The sequence below is a fragment of the Arvicanthis niloticus genome, chromosome 2, assembly GCF_011762505.2.
Source record: "Arvicanthis niloticus isolate mArvNil1 chromosome 2, mArvNil1.pat.X, whole genome shotgun sequence".
NCBI lineage: Eukaryota > Metazoa > Chordata > Mammalia > Rodentia > Muridae > Arvicanthis > Arvicanthis niloticus.
Genome location: NC_047659.1, coordinates 121,822,507 through 121,833,493, shown reverse-complemented (window position 1 = coordinate 121,833,493; position 10,987 = coordinate 121,822,507). Strand labels below are relative to the sequence as shown.

The 10,987-nt window shown below is 39.7% G+C and overlaps 1 pseudogene; it reads left to right on the top strand.

The window, feature by feature from the left end:
- The first annotated feature begins 509 nt into the window (after window positions 1–509).
- LOC117702614 (beta-defensin 19-like) lies at window positions 510–9,163 on the top strand (annotated as a pseudogene).
- The last annotated feature ends 1,824 nt before the right edge of the window (window positions 9,164–10,987 follow it).

Below are 10,987 nucleotides of genomic sequence, written 5' to 3'. Positions count from 1 at the left end.
GTGAAGGCTGCAAGAGAACTTATTGTAGTTTGTAGCAATGGCCTGGCACCCATGAGACACACCTGATCAGTCAGTGCTGGCAGCAGATACCCCAGGAAAGTTGAGGCCATGGTCTGGAACATACTGGAAGATTCAAGAATTCATGAGACATACACCTGTGTGTGGACAAAACAAAGGGATGAAAACTAAAAATGAATAACTCTAAAACATAAATGTCCCTTACATGTATTCTTGTGTTAATTAACATGGGTCTCAAATGTCTAAACAGATTTAATTCCCTCTTGTCCTCCCTAGGATGGAGGTCATGTCTGGCTTTCCTACACTCTCATTTTGTGCTGAGATATCTGTCATTCACACTGTCCTGCTGTCTAGCTGACCTTGTGCAAATCCCCCCTGTTCTAAGTCACTGCCCACAGCTCTGCTGATAAAGGAGGGTTCATCCCTACCTCAGCGAATGCAGCTCCTGCCCCTGCAGTCCAGTTAACACCTTCACCCTGGATGCTGCCTTCATGAAGCTGGTTTTCTTCCTTCTTGCCATATTTGTGGCAACAGAAATGGTAATGTCAGGTACTGTGGGTTCTTTTGGGAACTGGGCTCCTGCCTCTGGGTTTCTTTCCTTCACTCTCATAGGGGTGTCACCCAACTCTTTCCCCATTTCCTGAAGCTTTGAAGGGTAACACAAGATCCTGTCATGCATGCTGCCTCTATTTCTTTCTCTGTCTCTTTATCTCTCTGTCTCTCTATGTCTCTGTCTCTCTGTCTTTGTATCTGTCTGGTTTTCTCTGTCATTCTTTCAAAATCATTTTGCTAAGCAGGTGCATTAGAGATGTTTGTGGGGTGCCTGGTAACTTGGGGGCAAGAGTAGCATTCTGGTGGGGACTTAGGGTAACACTGAGGGGTGAAGGATTGGGCTCTGGTTGTGGACTTGGCTAGGAATGATTCCTGATGAGGGAGCACCTAGGACCTTGGGCACAGAGAAAGTAGAGCATGAACTGAAGGTGAGGACCTGCTTTTCTGGCATCATGATGCAAGATGGAGTTACTTGGCTGAGTACTTCTGCTGCTGGCATTAGGCTGGACTTGGGCTGAGGTTAGGATGAGTGTCTGAAGTGTAGGGAGCTTTGATTCAGCTTGGGGGTGGGCATCTGCTGGGTACTGGCTGATGACTTGATTAGATTTGGGTTTGGCTTGGAATGAGGCCTCAGAGATCCTTGGGTTTGCCAAGGCAGGAGGCTACTTCCAGAAACTACATGGGCCATTTCCTAGGTTCACTTACTGAACCTTCTGGGATGCACCACTAGGCTGGGGGAGAAGAGTCAGTCACATTCTGTTTTCAGGAGCCATGCTGGAGCTTTGATCATGTGTCCTCATGAGCGACTCCTTAGTATATCAGGTCTGAGGATGTGGCAGAGGAGTGCTGGGTTAGTGGTGGCCAGCTACCTTATGTCTGCCATATTTCTACTGAATTCTGAGGAGACTAAGAATGATGGCTCCCAACTGGGTCATCCCAGAGAGATGTTTCACAAAAGAACATACAGTATATTTTCATTACCTCTCACTGGCTCTGTTAGTCTCTTTCAATTAACCAGACATATGATGTAGGGGCCTCCATTTGTATTCTTTCCCAAAATGTTAATGTCATCTTTGGAGGCTAATTTCCTTTCTTCAAACTAAGATCTGGTTTGTTTTATAAATTGCCAATCTCTCTCTCTCTCTCTCTCTCTCTCTCTCTCTCTCTCTCTCTGTCTGTGTGTGTGTCTGTGTGTGTCTGTGTGTGTGTGTGTGTTTGTGTGCACGTGTGTTCGTGTGTGTGTGTGTGTGTGTGTGTGTGTGTGTGGTGAGTGTATATGTGTATGCTCACTCAGAGATTGGAATATCAATCTCTATCAGATCCACATATTTTAAAAATGTATTTGATGTATGAGTGCTCTATCTGCATGTACACCTACACACCAGAAGTGGGCAACAGATCACATTATAGATGTTTGTGAGCCACCATGTGGGTGCTGGGGACTGAATTCAGATAGGTCCTCTGCTCTAAACCCCTGAGACATCTCTCCACATCCTCCATATTATTTGTTTGAGACAGGGTCCTTCATTGAGCCTGGAGCTCATTTTAAAAAGTTTATTTTTGTGTCTGAGTGTTCAGCCTGCATGCATGTATGTGTACCATGCATATCCCTGGTGCTCAGAGGGTTCAGAAAAGGGAACTGGTCCTCTAGAACTGGAGTTAGGGATGGTTACAAGCCATTATGTGAGTGTTGGAAACTGAACCCAGGATCTCTGCAAGAACAGCAAATGCTCTTAACCACTGAGCCATCTCTCCAGATCTAAGTTCATGGTTTGTTTGTTTTTTTATTTAATTTACTTATTTTATTTTTTAAATTTTATTTTATTATTGTTCTTTTACAAGCTCGTCATTTTATCCAGAATGTTTTAATAAGGCCAATTTGTGGGTTAGAGAGGTGGGTCAGTGGTAAACGTGCTTGTATCCAGGCTTAAGAACTTGGGTTCCGATTCCCAATATCCACGTAAAACTGAGCATGCCAGAATGAGCCCGTCATCTCTGTGCTGGAGTGAACTCATCATCTCAGTGCTGAAGGAACAGAGACAAAAGGATCTGGGGTTTTTGCCAAGTGTAAGTGCCTGCAGCCACAAGTAACCATGTTCTCCTGAGAGGAAGCCTAGGAATGAACGAGAATGGAGGGTGAGAGAAACATGGGGACATGACAAAGTGTTCTGATCAAGGCCCGAAGTTTAAAAATTTGCTTTCATATATAATGGCGAAGCCCCACCCCCCAGAGTCTATTCTTGGTTCAGCCCCAGGGCTGGTCAAGGAGATAGCAGTCAGGAAGTTGTCAAGGCTAGCTCAGCAGGCAGTTCCTTCTTCTTAGCTCAGGTAGCAGGCTCTAAGGCGCCAAGGCTGGTAATGCAATGTATCTTCTAGGTCCCACTGTTGCTTGGTCTATTGTGGTAAATGTCTTTGCAGGCCTGCTCAGGCCTGGGGGAAGGGCACAGTTCCCCCCTTAATTTTTTAAAATGGCAGTGCCAATATCTGGACGGGGCACAATATTTCATCCCGACTAGGTTCTAGAGTTTCCAGGCAACCGTGCCTGGCTTAGGTTGGTGTTTATATTACTTCTATATTAAACGTCACTGAGGAAATCATATATACCATATTCATGTATGCCTCTGCTTTAGGTTTATAGGAGCTAAAAATTACTCCTATAATTACCCGTCGTTGAGGAAAACTTACATAGCATAACGATGTATGCCTCTGTCTTAGGTTTATAGGAGCTCAAAACACTCTTACCCATCATTGAATAACCAGCCATCATTGGCTCACACTTTGAAACCCAGATCACATTCAGACCAAAGGACCTGTGGGCATGCACTAGATGCAGTTCTTCACAGCAATGTGTAACTGCCATGATGAATAGCTGAGCTCGCTTAGAGCCATCCTGTATGAGGGCAACCAATCTGCTTAAAATAAAAGGTTCAAAGGTTAAAAGCAACATGATTACCCAAGCAATGTAGAAAATAAGTTGGGAAGTGGAAGTATTTCAGCATCTAATCCAACTGTTAATTAGCAGTGATCAGACACAAGTCTAGCCACTAGGTATATAGTGGGTGACTTTAAGTAATTATAAAAAACACTCTCCAGTAAGAGTGGAGATTATATGTCAAGTTAAATCAGCTGGTTGATAAAGATTTTGAGCCATCTTTATCATTCGAATCATAATTATTAGGCTCAAGATATGTGTCCACTTGACTACCAGTCTTTCAGGCAGCCATCAGGTTCCAGTTTCTTTTTCTGAAAAATGTAGACTGACCCACAACCCCAAATTAAAACAGGATTGGGACCACACCAAGTATTGTTAACGGGTCTCTCCACAATACCCTGGCAAATGAGTTGGAAGTAACTGGATGCCAGTGGCAATCCACTGCAAACTGACCTTTAGCTTCAGTTTGCAGAAAATTTAAAACAAGACAAAAGCAAGGTGTGCTTTTGGTGACCTTGGTGTATACTTCGCCCTTTCTAGTTTAAAAAAGCCAATTTTTTAGAATTACTTGTAAAGCCAGGGAAGAAGCACCATTAGCTGCTTTTTCCACACTCAGAGAGTTATGAAGATATTATTTTAAAGTTTCATAATCTCTCTTTTACAATTTCTTATCCTTGAGGATAATAAGGAAATATCAGTAATATTAAATTGTCAACAAACATCTCAAATGTTTGACTGTAGCCAAATAACTGCAATAGCCAGTTCCATCACCTATCTTACTCTGATATGGAACACCAAGCACAGGAAAATAATATAGGCAATAACTAATTATATTTTTAGTTGCTTCTCTTGTTAAAGTAGTTGCAACTAAAAGGTCTAAAAGATGTCAAGTCACATGTACATATTTTTAAAATGAGTAACATAAGTTAAAGACATAAGTCTTTAAGGCTTAAGACCATTATGAAAAAATTGAAGATATTGAAAACACGTTTTTGCAATTTAACTTGCACAGTTTTTAGAAATGACAAATTGTTGTCTTAAGTTATTACTCTTTTGATGTTGTAAAGAATAAGACTTTATGGCCAGTTATTTTTTAAAGTCCTAGAATATGTCTGGTTTAAAATCTGAACTAGCATTGCCCAGGGGTTCAGGCAATCCAATAAGCTTTTAAATGTCTTATAAAGTTAAGAACCAGTACATGTTTCATAAATTAAGTGGTATTTTTATAACTAAAACTTGAGAATTAGCTATATCTAAAAAAGAAACTATTTTAAGCTGTTATAAATCATGAGCCATATACTGGCTATGAGTATATAAATTGAAAGCTTGATTTTTTTAGCATTTCAAACAGTGGCTACAACACATAATTTAATGATTTGTGTTGAAGCAGGGTAAACTCAAGAAGATAAATATGTGATTTAATTACATATACAGTCTTCTCAATAGATGAGGCATCTGTAACTATACTAAATATAGCAAACATCTTTTCTATGGACTGCATGCATAGTAAATTTTAGGAAATATAAAAGCATGCAGACAGAAAAACTGCAAAAAATGATTATCAAATTTGCCTAAAAAGTTTCTCATGTAATAGACCAAATATCATTATTTTTCAATAACCAATTTAATTGCTATTTGGAATAAGGAATAAACCTTTTATCCAAAATGCTTTTAGGATTTTATCATATAATCTTGTATTAACACAATTATAATTTTATAATAGGATGTTTAAACTTTATTTGTAGATATAGAAAAATAAATCCACATTAATGGTTTCTTTTGTCAAAGGGCTGTTGTGGGTATGTGAGTAGTAATAACACAAACAGCCAACAATTTATCATAGTCTATACAATCTATCTGTTGACAACCAACAGCTCACTCTATTTTCATCAAAGTTATCTCTCCTTTATAGTTAATTGTCAAGGGGAATTAGGACTTGCATCCCTTTGAAAATATCAAACAGAGGTTTAAATCCTCCTGTGGTAAACTTATGATGAGGTTTTAGACAATAAATATCTCTTAACAACTTTTAAAAATCACTAAAGGCAAATCAATTCAAAAGCAACCCATTTTCTTTTTGCATGTACACTTACAAGCCAGAAGAGGGTGCTAGATTCCACCACAAATGGTTGTGAGCCAACACATGGTTGCTGGGAATTCAGTTTTTACATTTTTATGGCCAGCCTTTAACGGCTGAGCCATCTCTCTAGCCCCAACTATCTATTTTTAGTAGAATTTTCTCTGTCACAATCTGCTTAGTATATAACTGAGGTCTCAAATATTAAAAATATACTGCCTTTGAATCTTTTCTGGAGTAACAAGTACTCTAAAGTTCTTAAAGCTAGTTATATTGGAGCAAGGGCTTGCAGAAAAACTCTTTTAGAGAAATCTGCTAATAAAGTGTCATATAATAAATAATATACACTAAAAGATTTACACACTTAATTTCTAGTATCAAAGTGACTATGTATATGTATATATACATATGTGTGTGTGTGTGTGTGTGTGTGTGTGTGTGTGTGTGTGTATAGTATATATGGTAAAGCAATTAACCATTCCTTGAGGCAAACATTTCTAATGATATCGCTTCATGGGCGCTTAAAAATTCTGAATAAATTTACTGACTGCAAGCCTCTCACCTTTACCAGAAATGTAAAGGAATGGTATAAAAACATCTTTTATATCTATAATAATTCTATAAGCATTTACTGGAATGGCAGCTGGATTAGGCAAGTTAGGCTGTAATGCCCCGTTAGTTTCATAAATCTTAAATTTGAACTTTGTTTTGGATTAATTTAATAATCAATATTTTTAAGATAATTTTTTTAAACCTTAAATTTAAACGATGAACTTTAAAAGATACATGTTGTATCTTTTTTCTATAAACATGGAAAAGTCAAAAAATCTCAAACTCATGATTGAACTGCCAACTGTATCCAATGGAATATTGGCATTTTAACTATGTTTTTAAGCCTCTTTTGTAACATTAGAGTATAACCATAATTTTGAGAAAAACAAAACCAATTTTTAACAATGTAAGCAATCTATTTTCTCTAAAATCAACACTGAGTAGATTACCTTTATGTTACAACATTTTGCTGCCAATTCCTATATATGAATACATGATATTGCAGCTTTTAATATCTCACTAAAGAGACATTGTTCTTAAATCTTATCTTTATACATCTGGTCTCTGAATGACTCTAGCCCTGAATTACCGATCTTAAGCCAACTTTTGTTATCAAGTTTGTAAATTTTTAATCATATCCAATAACTTTAGGCTGATAATTTATAACCAAGACATGTAGAACATATTTATACCTTAAAACCAATTAGAAACAAAATGAAGTGACAACACATCTTATATATTTAAACCAAACAAAATTTCTTGCTTTTTCTAGCTATAATTTCAAGATAAAAACACCTTATTACAGAGATTTTTCTACAACATACCACTCTTAGCTTCTTGTTGAATCCAAAAAACCTGCTGGTCCTTTTAAAAGTAGCTTATATGGACAATCAACTGTTACAAAAGTTTTTCCAGCTCAGCTCCACTCTTAGCTACAGGTGTTAAGCAAACTTATCAGCCACTGCTCTGCATATTAAAACTGCCTTTGAAAACCAAGTTAAACTAGACCAAGGGTTGGATCAAGTAATTTTAACCATCTTTTGAACATTAAACATAGAACTCCACAAAACATAGACAACTAATCATTCACCCAATGAGACACATGGACACTGGCGCACCAAGGGACAAACAAAGAAGGCAGAATTATGGATACTACACAGTGCTCTGCCATTTTTTGTTTTTCAAATTCTTTTAAACCCAGTTCCTCTCCTCTAAGGCCTCCTCTCTTGGGCCTGCCAAATACTCTCCTTTCCCCCAACTCATTGTCACCCCTTATATGAGTGTAGAATCAGGTCAATGCTCACTCAATTCTAGACCCATATCCACCTTACTCACACATCCTGTAAACACAGCCATAAATTACCTAGCATCAATGGTGTTCCTTGTTTACTTAGTGCTCCGGATACTCTACTTTTTCTTCCATTTTCCGGGGAGCTCCACCAAGACAGTGTTTTCCTCTGCTGGTCTTCTCTTATCAGGTTCCATAGGTGGACGACATTCTGTAGCTGCCTGCAGCCACGAGTAACTGGGTTCTCCTGAGAGGAAGCCTAGGAATGAACAGGAATGGAGGGCGAGAGAAATGTGGGGCCAAGACATTTATTCTGATCAAGGGCCAAATTTTAATAATTTGCTTTCACATATAAAAAGCCCAACCACCCACAGTCTATTCTCAGTTCAGCCCATGGGCTTGGGAAGAAGATAGCAGTCTGGAAGGTGTCAAGGCTAGCTCAGCAGGCAGTCAATTCTTCTTAGCTCAGGTAGCAGGCTCCAAGGCACCAAGGCTGGTAATACAATGCATCTCCTAGGTCCTACTATTGCTTGGTCTATTGTGGTAAATGACTTTGCAGGCCTGCTCAGGCCTGGCAGAAGTGCACAGCCAAGCATTGGCAGCCCAAATGACACAAGGCAGGGTCCCCTGAGAAACCCTGTCTCCAAAAAACATGGTCTGAGAACAACACCCAAAGTTAAGATCTGGCCTCCATATGCACACACACACACACACACATGTGCACCCACATATATATAAACACAAACACACACACACAAATGGCAACCAAAAATGCTCCTGAATACAAGAATGGTTAAACAACCAACTGTGTGCATCCATGAGTACAGTTCAAAATGAGAAGAGATGAACCATTGATGCTCTGAACAAGGAGGGATCCAAAGTTTGGTTGGTTATCACCTTTTAATTTGACATTCAAGTGTCCTGGTTCCAATGAGTGATTTTTGACTGAGACCTGGGCATTTCGTGTATCATAAGACTCTGGCCTATGTTCTGACATGGAGGCTGGATGGGGAAGTGGCTTCTCATTGCTACAATGTGCTTGGAGCTTCCTTGATGTCCTTTGATACCACCCTAGTTGGGAGGGTCATTGTCTCTCTTGTGTATCCTTCAGTGGCACTGTGGGGTCTACTGGCCCTGGAAGTCTGCATGATCCTTTGTGTATATACCTGTTTGGAAAGGACCTTTGTTAAGGTGAGAGATGCAGACCTAGTCCTAGTCCCTGCTCCTTCATACTCATGGCTGCTGGCAGTAGGTAATGAATTAAATCTTTATCTCAGAGTGAACAAAGGTTTGTGACCCTTTGTGGCCCCAGCTATGGGTTTACCTCTGGGTCCCTATCAGTTTTTTGGCTAGTACCTGGATGTCTTTGTCATGCTAATCTCCAGAGCCTTGACCTTCACATAGCAGGACAAATAGAGGACAGGATTTTGTCCCTCTCAATTGTGGCACTTACTATCACCCTTTAGGTTTTTTTCATGTGCTCTTGACTTCCCCAGGGTATGTCACCAGTAAACAAAAATTAATTTTTATAATTTTTTTTCTTTTGCCAGGCAGAAATCCTATCCTTCAATGCATGGGTAACAGAGGATTCTGTAGGTCTCCCTGCAATAAGGGTGAGCAGGCCTACTTCTACTGCAGAACTTACCAGACTTGCTGCCTCCAGTTCTAAGTGAGGATCAGCCTTACTGGTGTAGATAACAACACTAACTGGTCTAATGAGAAACACTGGCCAAGAATACCATGAATGCCAGTAAGCCCTGTGCAGACTCCCAGGGAAGCCATCCCTGCTGTCCCCCTTCTTATTAAAATGTATGCATCTGACATTGTGCATTTGTTTTTCCTCCACTGGGTTTTGCATGGTTGGGGGGGGGTCTGTCCCACTCTGGATGTGACCCTATGGGGGAAGAGTCTGGGCTCCTGAGTGATTTTCTGAGAGAAACCTAACCAAGCACTGAAGGTGGGAGAATGCAGTAGAGACCAGGGAGGAAAGTTAAGTATTTAGGATGAGTTATGAGTATCTCTGCAGTGTAGGACCCAGGGAGGCACCAGGGCAGGAGGGATGGGACAGTGGTGTAGTCTTTTTTTTCCAAAACGCTTTATTTATCAATATTTGTATAAACATATATATGTATACATGTATACATATATAAACAATAATTAAGCAATAAGATGTATTCAAAAAGTATGGCGGGTTGGGAAAAGTGGGAGGAAGGAGAGAAAGGGGAAAATTATGTAAATACAGTGTTCATATATGAAATTCTCAAAAAGGAATCCAGGTTTTTAAAATGTTCAACAGATTAACTAACATTTTACAATATGAAAATAAATATGACCTATAATTATGTTAAAGGATGTTTTAACTCACTACAAACTTTGATGTTTAAAATGAGATCAATAAAGATTATTTTACCCAGCATACTATCAAAAACTACAATAACATTCTATAATTCAAAGTATTTCTGAGAACAAGAAAATAGATTGTCAGCAGCTAAGTCAGCAGAACCAGGGAACACTCTGTGTGTGTGTGTGTGTGTGTGTGTGTGTGTGTGTGTGTGTGTGTGTGTTTATCAAATCATAATTTTTACTTTTTAACATGGGGGTTATAAACACAAAAATACAAGATGTGGGAAAGGGGATGACACAGGAGCATAGGTGTTCAGGGGGAGTACAGATATCTTTCAGAACAGGATATCAGCTGGATGAAGGTTCAGGGGTCAGGTCACTATGACTCTGCCTATGATTCACTTGTCCTTATCTAATTTGGTACTCTCTGCCAAAGGCTGCCTATTTACAAGGTCTATGACTACTCAGGCTGGTAGATTTCAACAAAAGCTGCCTGTTTACAATAGTTTATAGACCTCTGTTTCAGTGTTTTTTCCATAGAGACCCAAGACTTTGTGTTAGCAGGCATGTAAATCAGGCCTATTGCTGATTTTAGGCTTATGGCTGCTTTTAGGCCTTCAGTATATAAGCAGGGCTGCCCCTGACATCTCCTCCCTTCTCCAAGTATAGAAGGGCTATGGCAATTCTAATCTTGCCAAGGCGGGGATAGAGGCCTGACCTCCAGTAATTAAAGGGGACCTTGTAATGGCTCCAGTCCTCCTGTCGTTGTTCAGTGAGGCATGAGGGCTATACCCGTCCCGATGTCTTTTTCCTGGAGAGGGGATACTTTTGACATCAACCCCTATGCAGTCAGGCTTGTCCCTCAGGGAACCCAGAAACATATTTTTAACTTTTTTTATATTCCCTTGCAGTGCTTAGCCTCGCAGCCTTAGCAAGAATTCAAATTGCCAGACAGAGGGGGTTCTGGGTGGCCCCTCTCTGCTTGGTCTAGGGGTGGAAGTCCCCTCTTTTAGGTTGGATGGAGATGAAATTTGGGAACACCCTGGATAGAATAACAACCTCATCTTGAGTCTCATGGTCCGCCATAGCTAACTTATAACAATGTATCTGAATAGATTTTGCTATCAGATTATCTATCTTTTGTTTCACAAAGTTAGTCAGCCTATTTGAGGCCCAGGGACCAAAAGAACTAAACAAAAATAACCCAATTAATGGTCCCAAGATG